This window comes from Adiantum capillus-veneris, chromosome 22, assembly GCF_014529385.1.
Source record: "Adiantum capillus-veneris isolate H3 chromosome 22, ASM1452938v2, whole genome shotgun sequence".
Lineage (NCBI taxonomy): Eukaryota > Viridiplantae > Streptophyta > Polypodiopsida > Polypodiales > Pteridaceae > Adiantum > Adiantum capillus-veneris.
Window position 1 is genome coordinate 111559259 of NC_140952.1, and position 13175 is coordinate 111572433.

Genomic DNA, 13175 nt, shown 5'->3' on the forward strand with positions numbered 1-13175 from the left:
TCCACTCTTTATCCATAGGCCTCATACTTGATTGTTGACGAGAAAAATGTCCATAAAAAAGCAATCATGGATCCACCTCTCGACTTATCTAGACAAAGTCAAAAAACTGATGTGCGAGTTATAGGTAGGGGAGAGAGAGAGAGAGAGAGAGAGAGGGAGAGAGGGAGGGAGAGTCTTCTCAGACCTTGATTCAAATCCAATAAAATCCTTGTTTCATCTCCTCTATAAGAAGAGGCCCCTAGCACCCTTTGGTGAAGCCATGGAGCCATACAGATGCCTCTCATTCAACAAGGGCTAACACTATGAGAGATCGTGGTGTTTACCGTGGACCATTACCGCAAAACAAGAGAGAGGAATTCAAAATGAGGAGAGAGAAACCCTTTTGTTGTTCATGCGGCATTTTACCGCGAGTATTTCCATGATTATTGCGGCGCCCATTATAGCTAAGGCCATAGACCCCCTTCCCCCTCCCTCTCCCGCGGGTTACCATTTAAATCCAATACAACTCAAAATGTATTTACACACTACAACTCCTACACTCTTCAGAATGCTCACTTCACTTAATCTCTCTTTCACTCTAAAAATTCTATACATAAATCATTGAACTCACAACAAAACCATTACAAATACTATTCATAAGCACATAACGAAACATTTGCGAATTAATCATATACTACACCAAGTGAAAGAATGGAGAGTTTTATTAATTCTCATCTTGTATAAGATCTCTACAAGCACTAGGATCCATATTTATACCCATAGTATTCAAATCAATAAACAAGTTTAGAGATTCTTCCTCCTCTCCATCAACTCCTGTAGAATCATCATCGCTTTCTCCCTCTTCCTCCTCCTCAAGATGACTAGTTGCAAGGCTTGGCTAACCTTCTTCAACTTCAACTACATCTTCCTCTGCATCTTGTGGTGATGGTATGATGGGATCAATTACTGGCTCAATGTCCGTCTCTGCAAAGACAGATCTACCTCGCGGCGTGACTGGAATGACATACCAAAGTCTTCTTTGATATATACATGGCACATAAAAGACCTGTACGTCACACACAAAGAATAAGCTGATATACATATATTAAATTTTTAATTTAAATTAATTGCACATAGCCTAAATTACCTGCTCGCAACTACTAGGATACACCAAGTTGTCAGTTTTTTCTCGATGGAATTGGGTGAAATCCACCATAATGAGCCCATTTTCATGTCTTTTGACCTCACCCGCAAACCATCGGCACTCAAAGAGGAATTTGTGAAAAGATCTGAAATCCACTTTGATTATTCTCTCTATAGTACCACAATATCTGACATCATCTGTTGTTGTGTCAAAGTTTCCCATCATGCCACAATCATTAGTGGTCCGACGCTCATCTATCTTGCGGGTGCAAAAATGTCGGCCTTCGGACCAAATGGAGTTGAAAGTGAGACCCTACAATCACAATGCATAAGAGGTTACATCGTATTTCATTAAGTGATTTTCATACATGCATACATAACATATACACACTCACCTTGCGCAAGCATCCTCGCGCATACTCCCAGCATACTCCCATTCTTTAGGGATTATTTGTTCTCCTTGTGCTTTGGCATTGGTCATGGCATTATGGATCCACTCTACTTGAATCAAATCAGGATATTTTTCAAGCTCTTTAGAAAAAGGAGGTGCGCGTCCACCTCCATGGGACCTCTTCCATGCATCTTTATCCTGTTCTCTAGCTACGCGGGCTTCCAAGTACATATTGACCCATTTGGTCATGATAGTGGCATTGAGTAAACAGTAGTTGTTGACTATGGCATGAAACTCTCTATCCATGACCAAGAGTGAGCCTTTTCCACTGGGAATGGTTGAGTGCTTCCTAGGATCCTCTTCCTCACTCCACAGTCGAGGCAATGATGGATCCACTGTGATGAGATACTGTGAGACATACACAAATGCCTCTTGCACCACCCAACCTTCTGCCATGCTCGCCTGAAAACATTAAAACCACATATTTTTATTAGTAACTCCATAGCGTATAAATGCTATCTATATTGTATTCATTTTGCATACCTCCGGTTGTGACCTCAATCTAGCAAAATCCTTTAAAGTCTTCAAGAATCTCTCCAAGAAGAACATCCATCTAGAGTGTACCACCCCACAAATGGAAATCTCCTCAACAAGGTGAAGCAATAGGTGTACTTGGCTAACAAGGATTGTACATGGGAATGCATCTTCAATAGCACACATTGCCTCTACTGCTAGCTGATGGGCTACTGGTATGGCTTCCACTTCTATCTCCTTCGAGCTCACAAATCTACAGGGCACAAATAATATAGTAGATGAAAAAAAATTCCATTGTACATGCAGCCACAACATGATATAGTACTTGAAAAAAACCCTTTACCTCACAATCTCACCCACTTTGAATATTGTTGCCTTCACTTTAGTGTCTCCATAACCACTAATAGTTATGGGAAGTACAAACTACAAACAATAAAACATCCTAGTGAATGTCAACCTATATATAAGGACACATAGACACCACAAACTGTTCTACTCTTACCTGAAGGATTTTATGCCAATCATGGGATTTCAATCCATACAATTAAGCGGAGCCACCCTTTTTGGTTTTTGTGAAAGCACCTTTGAGTGACCGCATATATCCCGTTGGAGTTCGGATGGATGCCATAACTTGCTTTGTCCGCTCTTGGTCTGCCTTTGACAATATCCATGGTGCTTTTGGGAGAATCATCTTTCCCCGCTCCCCCATGCGGGACGTGGCTGAAGGGGGGAGACGTCTCATGGCTCTTAAATCTTCCCTAGCACCCAATGAATTGAGAGCTTGACATACATCATGGATGACATCAAACAAACTCGTAACCATTTTTCTAAGGGATTTTTCTAGGTCCATAATTACTCCAAAGTGCACCTACTATGTGTAGAATGACACCTCATGGGGTATACTATGACTAAGGCCACTTTTGACCATGCTACACATGTCATATGCCACCTAGGATGCCTAGTAGATAGGAGGTATGTTTTATAGGCTCATTTCATCATGGCTCCAAGAAGAGGTTCACAAAGAAGCCCGGGATCATAGGACGAAGTCCATTCCCAACAAGAGTGACACATCAGACTTTGACTAGCTTTTTTGCATGCTAAATAGAAAATCCATATACTTATGCACACTTAAGGCATACACATAAAATCCATAATATTGTAGGACTTAGCTTTCGTTCCCATAATGCACGTGCCACTGCACGACATCCACCCCCTCTACACCTGCACATCCTCCGGTATGCCACAACCAATGTTTGCAGGTTCGACTCTCTTGGAGTTTCTTCTTCTTCATCTTCACTGGGTGATTCCAAACCTTCATTCTCGCTTACTTGATCAATCAGATGGCTATCCTCTCTTCTTTTGAATACCTTGATTCTCTTTCCTGCAATGGGTATCTTTATCTTTGTTCCATCCAATTTAGCCGGGGTGTAAGTGGCATTGTCATGTACGTACTTGGCTATATATGGTCCAAACCATCTTTTTGAAACCTTTCGCATGGCAGTATGCTGGTTATCAAGACTACTGTCATACACTAAAACCCAATATCCTTGCTTAATTTCCTTCCTTCTTAGCCTGTGTCGTCTATCAAAGTAGTCCTTGCTTTTCAACCTGGCATTCTTCAATCTTTCTTTTGCAACCTCAATGTCTTCAGGCCTTCTTTGTAGCTGTCTTATACGTAAGGCAAGGAGCTCTTCTCTGCTAAGCCCATCTTGCCAAGGTAGCACGTTCCATGTGGGAATGGTCTCTTCAATGGGCATTACAGGCTTTTGACCATACATCAATTCTGCATGCATGTAGCCAGTTACTGAGCTGTGTGTCGTGCGATCAGTCCATAGAGCATATGGCAATAGTTTTGGCCACTCACTAATTCTCTCTTCACAAGCTTTAGCCAAGGCTTTGATGATTGGCGGATGCCCTCTTTCACTTTTCCCGTTGCCTTCCGGATTGTAAGCGGTGGTAAGGGAAAGCTTAATTCCTATTCTGGAAAAGAATTCCCTTGCTTCCTCGGTATCCAACTCTCCTCTGTCTGCTGTTATCTTTCCCACACAACCATAGCGACAGATTACATCTTTAAGGAGAAATTTACATACTGCCTCTGTAGTCTTTGTCCTTAAAGCTCGCCCTTCAACCTGATTAGTTAAGTCTTATCTTGCAAGAACCAAGTACCTCATCTGCCAGAGTCCTAAAGGCATGGTGACTAGATCCACAACCTATTTGTAATGCATGTCTAGTGGATAAGTAGGATGTAACCCATCACGATGTCGCACGTTTGAATACATTTGACATGTTACACATGATTCCACAAAGTGGGATACATCCTTGTACATACCTTTCCTTTAGCTTTGAAAAGGTTGCCCACACACCACGATGTCCAGCCCATAGGTTCTCATGAAACTCCTGCATGAGCTTTACTTGACTTTGTTTGTTACATACTATCCTTTGTGGTCTAGCACCCCTCTGTTTTGGATGTTTCCATAAGTAACAATCCTGCAGAAAGTACCCATATGCTTTTCTATGTATCCTCTTAAACTCATACTCAGACCAATCACCCTGTTTTGTTAAAGTACTCAAATAACGACCAATAAGCAACCAATCTCCTTCATACCCATCTTCTAAAAACAACTCAAGTGCACTAGGTGTGCCAACATCATTATGCTCAACATGATTAATGGAGTAGAACCTTGTGCCTACATCTTCACTATCATCTACCATGTCTTTCTCATCCTCATACCTTGCCCTTGACAACATATCCGCTACCGGATAGTCTTTTCCTGCAATATGCTTGAACTCAGAACTCAAGGACTTAATGTAGGCAATCCATCTTAGCATGGCAATGTCTGGTGTTGAGCAGCTTGTAATCATTCCAAGGAGTGGAAGACAATCTGTTTCCACAATCACATATGCTCCAATCAAGTAATCCTTTTCACACTTTACTGCTGTAACCATGCCCCACAACTCACGTTTTACCTGTGGGTAGTTCCTTTGTCGAGTACTTAGAACCTTGTCTCCAAACCTTACCACATACCTATGTCCCTCTTCGTCATCCTGCCCTATTGCCCATCCAATTCCTGTCGGACTCATATCCACTGTCACTATTACTGGCTTTCCACACTCATAGTTTACCTTTCTTAAAGTCGGTGCTTGTTGTAGCAAATCCTTTAGCTTTCTTATAGCCCTTGCTTGTGCGTCTCCCCAATGAAACTTTTGGTTTTTCCTTAACAACTGGTACAAAGGTTGTGCTACATGTGCATAATGTGGAATCCATATAACATAAAACACACATGCACCAAGAAATCTGCAAACTTCACTCACAGATATGCATACCTTCTTCATATTTTGAATTGCATCAATTTTTTCTGGACAAGGTCGTCTCCCATTGGGACCACACATGTGCCCAACAATCAACACCTCCTTCACTCCAAACACAGACTTTTGTCCTGAGAGGGTAAGGTTCACCTCTTCCAGTCTGGATAGGATCTTGTCACAAAGTTGTGGCACCCCATGGAATCCAAAGCTTCATCTTTATTACTTACTTCACATCCTTTAATAGGAACATCATCAAGAAAGGGCATAGTTACTTGGGGAATAAAGTCACGTAAGACCTTATTCATACCATTCATCATATGTGCAACCAAATTGGTTTCTCTCTGTGGTAAGGTACACATCCTTACCAAACCCAAAGGTGTCCTCATGGTAGTCAAATCCCTGCTTTCCATTGCTAATTGGAACTGATCATACCCTGAGTACAAATCTCCCATAGAATATATTGCCCTTCCTACAAATGCTTCTGTAAACTCATCCACAATTGGCCCTGTACCCATATTCCTGCCATTGTGACTTTGTTGACCAGCTGCATATCTTGGATGAAGCGCAAAGCGCCATTCTTCTTTGATACTGTGAACCACCTGTTTGAGTATGGAGCGCATGAAGGCTCCAAAATACCCATCTTGATCTTCTCATTTAGCATCTCAATTAACTTTGGTAAGTGAGCCTTTGGAACTGGTATTGGTCGTAAGTTCCAAGGTACATGAGGGAAGGTAAAGATCACCATAGGAGCAACAATGGTAGGATCTACACATCCTATCTCGTGTGGCTCAAATGAAAATGCTTTTCCATGTTTAGAGAGCATCTCTTCAAAACATTCCCTTTCAACCTGTGTCAAGGAGTCCTCATTCCCAATCTTCAATTGCTTTAGAGACTCCTTTGTAAATCTGTGTCCAATCCCTTTTGGATCTCTGAGACTAGGTTGCAAAGAAGCCTGTTCTAGCTTTTCCTTGCAGTCCTTTGGCAAGGAAGTGCCACTGGTTTTACCTTCTTTGCCATAGTCTTATACTTGGTGTCCACCTTTACTTCATGTTTTTGCTTTCTATCCTCCTGTTCCTTTTGAAATGCCTCAACCACATTGTACATTTCAAGTGAGCACACTTTCACTATCTCATTTTGGTCACGTGAAGGATAATCTACTATATACTGCAGATCTTGTAATGTGTCCACAAAAGAAAACTCCTCAAACACACTTGTTATGTTTTCATTGTTACCTAGTAGACCATGCTCTTTCCACTCCTTTTGTAGACTATGTACATGTTTGCGGGAACCTCGACTCAAGTTCTCACATTTTAGAAAAGAGACATATCCATATTCTGTTGATCTGCAAAACCTGTATAGAAATCCTCCTTATGTGAGAACCTTTCCCTTTTTGTACCATTGTAATCCCGCTCTACAATGGTACCTGGCCAAAACCCATTCTCTCTCGATGATCATAAAACTCTTTACTCAATCTGGGCAATGGGCGCTCTCGGAGACTGTCACGATTTCTTTCATGGTTCACACAGACAGTGAGAAATTGAACAACACATTTTCCATCTTTACTTCTTATCCTAGCATAAGCAGAACCATCATCCATTACCTTTGTTTCCATTCTAACCCCTACACTGTAGGGTTGTCCAAGGATGAGATCATAAGAAGATGTGTCCTGTACAAAGAAATTATGCTCTTCCTTTACATCTCCAATAGTCACTTTCACACTTGGACAAGCTGCATATAACTCACCTGATGAATTATTTGCTACCTTAACCATCCATCCATGATCTGTGTCCATTGGTAATTTGCACTTGTTGAATAATCTCTTTGACATTATGTTTATTTCTAAGCCATGGTCAATTAAGGCAACAAATGGATCTTCAAGATCACCCACCTTGACCACTGTCTCTGTCGTAGCTCTTGCCCAATGATTCACAAGATGGTGCCAATGGTTGCCCCTTCTCTTCAAGCTTTGTAAGTTTTACTTTTAAATCCCTCATACCTTTCACAAGCTCATCTACTACAGCGTTGGTGCAGCCAAAGTTGGTCTGAGCTAGGAGATGGTCTATGCCGGGCAGAGGGTGTAGTCGAGTGCAGTGCAGAAGGCTAGGGAAGGTACCAAGGCCCTAGGCAGCCAAAGGATAGCGGAGGTGTATGCTTGAAGTGATTTTTTAGGCCAAAGGTGTGCTGCAAAGAGCCAAGCAGGTTGGTGGACTACTATGCCCGAGATGTGGGCTTTTTGTGCTATAGTGTAGATTAGTGTGCTCTAGAAGCCGGTCCAGACGGCTCGTCAAAGGGAGCCCCGTTGCTCAAGATATTGCGGTTTAAAGTTGAAGAGTGTAGCAGATCCCCGACAAAAAGGGCAGCTGGGGACAGGTGGCCCGGGATGATGTCAGTGCATATGTGTGTAGTGCTCAAGTTGTGGAGCATGCTTGTCTTTTCGGAATGCGAATCGGAGCTCTGGATAGCAAGATATGGTCAGTTGAAGATTTTCTGGGGGCCGGGTCTGAGCCCACTTGGCCGCGTTGGAGGATGCACCATCTGGCGTCTTTTGGGCCTCGCCAAAGTTCTCAGCGATGGTAAGTGTCATGAGGAGCTAGCACGAGTTGACGGCACGTCAATCGGATATTCGGCCAGTCAAATACAACGAGATGAAGTTGGGAGCATTTGGGCAGTGAACAATCGCAAATGATTTTATTCCGTTTTGGAGGCCTTGGTTCGAAGGTGCCAAGGGATTGAAATGCAAAGACGGCAAGTGTAGTCGAGGCCGGGAATATGGAGCTTCAGAGACTTTTTCCTGCTCGCTGATCGGGCCCGGGAGCAATGAATGGGAGCCTACAGAAGAGGGCCAAAAAGGGGGGGGGGGGGGGGGGGTTTAAATATTTATGTTTGAAGATTTTTGGTGGGCTTAAGGGGCCATGAGGCCCATGGCTGACACGTGGCAGAGATATTGGCCCATATGCGTAGGTGGCAGGTTGAGTGGCGGGGTATAAGAGCTGGAGCGCAGCCCCTTAGAAGCATGTGAAGCAAAAGGGCTCCTTGGGAGCTCCTTGGCTATGGCGTAGGGCGTAGGCTTCCCGTGGGCGCTGTTGCGGGCGGAGACGGGCCGGTTTTGGCGGTGGCCGGCGAGGCTAGGCGGCGCGCTCGCGCGGGAAGGTCTTGTGGTGACAGTGATGACGTGGCATGCTCACCCGGTAGGGGGAAATTCCCACGGCGCCGAAGTTTTAAAGGAGAGAGAGGGGGCAATAGCGATATCGCTATTGCCTCCCCCCCTCAGGTAAGGGGAAAGTCTCACAACAGGGGAAGCGAGCCCGAGAAGGAGAATTGCCGAGTGGCCAAGTGAACCAAGTGGGGTGTCCCACGGACATTAAGTGTGAAGGGAAGAGGGAGAGAGAATCCGAGAAGGCCAAGTGGGCTGAGCAAAGTCCGAAGGACCATTTGGGGTAGGACAAACCAAGGCAGAGGCCATCCGGGCAAGCAAAAATTGAAGGAAGGCCAAGTGGGTAAAGCAAAAATGCAAGAGCAAGAGGGCCATTTCCAGGCTGGACAGGCAAAAGGAAAGAGCAAAGGTTGAGGCCAAGGCCAAGGAGGAGTCGGGTAGAGAGGATAAGTCAAAATCAAGCCAATTGTGTTGTATAAGGTTGAGGCTTTAAGGGTAAAAAATGAAGGATGAAAGATAAAAAATAAAAAAATGCTAGGGGGCAATAGCGACGTCGCTAATGCCCCCCCCCCCCCCCCCCCCCCCCCCCCCCCCCCCCAAGTGCAAAAGAGAGAAAGAGAGTAGATGGAATAAGGCGGTGCCTCCCCTCCCAAGAGATACCAAAAAAGGGTTCCCCATGGACCAATGAAAGTGCAATTTCCCAAATTGAACCCCCCACCCCATAAAAGCCAAAATTGCGTCAAAAGTGGAGCTCTTGGACAGAGGAGTGTGCCTGTCAAAGCCCTTTGCATTTTTCTTGTGTAAATGGCCATGGTGATGGCAGTGTGAGTTTGTACAGGTGTTTGGTGGAGTGTAATTGAGCCGTTGTTGCCTCCCTTGCTATTGTTTCCCCTTCCCCCCTCTCTTTCTCCTGCTTTCATGGTTCTCCTCGATGCTGGCTGTGTGGAAGTGTGTGCCCCCCCCCCCGAACCGATGGTGTTTTGAGTGAGAGAGTGAGATTGAGTGTCCATGTGCGTGTGTAAGGGTGGATACAGGCCATGGCAACAGGTGTACGTTGTGTGGTGGTTTTGTGGAGTGTGTGAGCAGTGGCAATCGAGCAGGCAGTGGCCTGCTAGTGTGAGTTGTGTGTTTGAAGGTGTTTTCCGAGAGGATAGGGGTGCTGTGAATACCCTGAGCTATAGAGAGGCCCTTGTGTTTATGATGGGAGTGTTCCCCCATTCCCCCTCTCCAACGTCATCAACTTTTGGGAGTATAAAGGAAGAAGGCTTCACCATATTTTCAGAAGCTGCGGAGGTAGATGGTGCACTACTAACAACCATCTTAGCCCGTCTCCTTTGGCGCTTGGCAAGTAATGAAACAGCAACTTCAACTTCGTTCCAATCTGTCTTCAATCCGTGCTTAGCATATTTGTCCTCAAGAAGTAGCTCCAATTGCTCCTGGATCTCCTTTCCTATTTCTTGTTGGAAGAGCTCTGTCTTTTTAGAGTCGAGTGTGGCCTTCTCTGTCCTTGTGAGTTGATCATATCGTCGATCAAGCTCCCTGAGTAGCTGTGTTGGAGAGAGCCCCTCCTTCGGCTTGGCTACCCACTCCAAGAAAGTTCTCTTTGTTACTCTCTCAGAGTCCTCCATGAAATAATCCTCCTTCATCGCTAGCTTGAACTCCTCCCAATTTCTTCCATGCTCATTCCTGATTCCTCTCACATGCTCTCTAATCTCGGGAGTCACAACAAGATCAAAGCTTTGGAGCATCTCATCTTCTGGACCACGATGCAACTCTATCTCCTTTATATAGCCACAAACATACTTTGTCACATCTTTCCCATTAAACTGATCCATTTTGTGCACCACTGCTTGAATAGCTTTGGTTGCTGACACTTCTCGTCTTTCTGTAGCATGCTGTTGTTGCATAACAAGGAAAATGCTTGAAACATTTGCATTGTAGTGGGATCAAAAAGCATACCTTGCTGCTGCAGATGATGATCACCCATGGTTGAAGTAGCTTGCAGATCCCCACTAACTCACCCTGACAAACTTCGAATCGGGTTCACCAAAAAGTGTGTCAAAGAGTTGGCGGTCTTGCCAGGAAGGCGCTGGGCCTCTAGCTGTGAGGGTTTGTGGGGAGACTGTGAAGCTTTTCACTTAAGCAAGCTTAGTGTTTGTAGCAAATACATTGTGTGTAGCCATTGGAATCTTACACGCAGACACACACATACGCACACGTGAAACCCTCAAAACAAAACAAAGATGAAAACATCAAGGCTTTGATCGTATCTAATCAAAGGTAAGATGAAAGGGTTCACTGATGCATTTATAACAACAAGTCGTTGTGCTCCAAATAGACTGCGAATGGTTCTTTGAAATTGTAACTTAGTGCTTACAAAGATGTAGATATTTTGCCTAGCGATAGGAGTGAGCCGTGTGTACAAGTCTTCTTGGTTCATAGTAATATTAAGAAAGCAAGACTCAACCCCTAGAGGAGAATAAATATGTGCACATCAAAAGAATTAGAGTAGTCTAGTAGTGGCAAAATAAGAGGACGTGGAGAAAGAATAATTTCTTGCATTCTTTCTCGCCCAAAGAGTAACACAATTCTCTGTTGGAAGTGGATTTTATGGCTAATACAAACGTTAATTCTAATATGTTGCACAAAGTGAAAGGGTTGAAAAGTTACACCATTGGGGTTATTCATCTAAGAAAGCGCAGAAAGCAGTCAAACAATGGAGGAAAGAGATAAGAGAGACAACCAACACACAAAGACCCACACAAGATTAATCCAAAGAAGTGAAGCACACCTCAAGACTTGTGGTATTGTAGCCAACTTGATGAAGTAGATGATGCGTAGTAGTCCCCAACACCGTTTGCAAGCCATCAACAATGCATCTTTATTGATGAAAGAAGGTTTTATAGAGTGTATGAGTATTACAAGTGAGGAGATAGAAAGCTTGAGGCATGAAGTAGCAAGCTCAAGATGTGTTGGGCTGAAATTGAGAGAAAGTTTTCCTCAAGGAGATGGCTGGGAGGTTGGGTGATGGCTTGATTATGGGGATTGCTTGAGCGCTTGATTGCTTGATGGTTTGCTTCATGCCCAAGTGAGGAGCAAGAGGCTTTATTTATAGGTGAGGTTGCCTCTTGAAGAAGATATTTGCTTAGAAATATCCAAGGGATTTGTTGACAAGTATCTCCCTTTTTAAAAATATCTTGAAATTATCTTCAAAGTTTCTAGATCTTTCTCTTCAAGAAATATCTAGAGGTTCTTCTAGATCTTTCTCTTGAAGAAATATCTAGAGGTTCTTCCAGATTTTTCTCCAAATATCTTATCCTTGCCACCACAAGCCTCCAAGAGTAGCTTTATAAAAAATTGAGAGAGAGCTTGACATACATCATGGATGACATCAAACAAACTCGTAACCATTTTTCTAAGGGATTTTTCTAGGTCCATAATTACTCCAAAGTGCACCTACTATGTGTAGAATGACAGCTCATGGGGTATACTATGACTAAAGCCACTTTTGACCATGCTACACATGTCATATGCCACCTAGGATGCCTAGTAGATAGAAGGTATGTTTTATAGGCTCATTTTATCATGGCTCCAAGAAGAGGTTCACAAAGAAGCATGGGATCATAGGACAAAGCCCATTCCCAACAAGAGTGACACATCAGACTTTGACTAGATTTTTTGCATGCTAAATAGAAAATCCATATACTTATGCACACTTAAGGCATACACATAAAATCCATAATATTATAGGGCTTAGCTTCCGTTCCCATTATGCACGTGCCACGGCATGACAACGTGTCGTTCGTAAAGAATGTTTTTTAGCAATCTCATCATGTGCAGCTGATCGCATACAGCAGATTAATGAAAGCAATGTCTACATCAAAGACATCACTAACGCTATTAGGGAGAACACAGAGCGCAGGTTGCGACTTGAAGGCCAATACGAGTTGTTGAGTCCAGCTGGGATACGATAATTTGACCCCCACCACAAGGTCATGACAGTGTTGGGCAATATGAAAGTATGTTGCAGAGACTTAAAGGAAGATATCCCACCTGCTTGTGACATGTAAAAATTAGAGCTGTGGGATAAATTGTAGGAAGAACAGAAGGTAAAGATGAAGCATGTGAAAGCGCAAGACCAAGCAGCCTTACCCAAGAGATTGAAGATGGCCCATGATGCGCAAGCAGCTTTGGGAGGTCGATCGGCACAATCATGCGCACTGCTTTGAATGCAAAGTGCGCTCATCTTGTTGGCATCCCTCACAAAGCCTTGGTAGAATATATGAGGATTGGAGCAGGCTCCTTCGGTGTGTGCACATTGTACACCATCAAAGGCATCTCATTTTTTCCAGACCACATTACATATGTGGGAAAATGTTACAAAAGAGGGAGTGAGGTGAAATTTGACAGCTTTCAGATAGAGCAAGAAATACAAATGCTTCACCCCTCCATTGTAAGGTGCATTAAGTTTATTATAGAAGCTCCTTGGATCACGATATTCCCATACTACAATTGGGGTACCGTGGACGACATGATGTGCCGCTTACCGTTCGCTCACGGATTGTTTAGACGACACATGCATAGGCTACGACACGACTGGAGGTCATTTCCTGTAGCAAACAACCCTGTAAGCGAGATAGACACAGTGCGGATCAAAGCAGTGGTCGA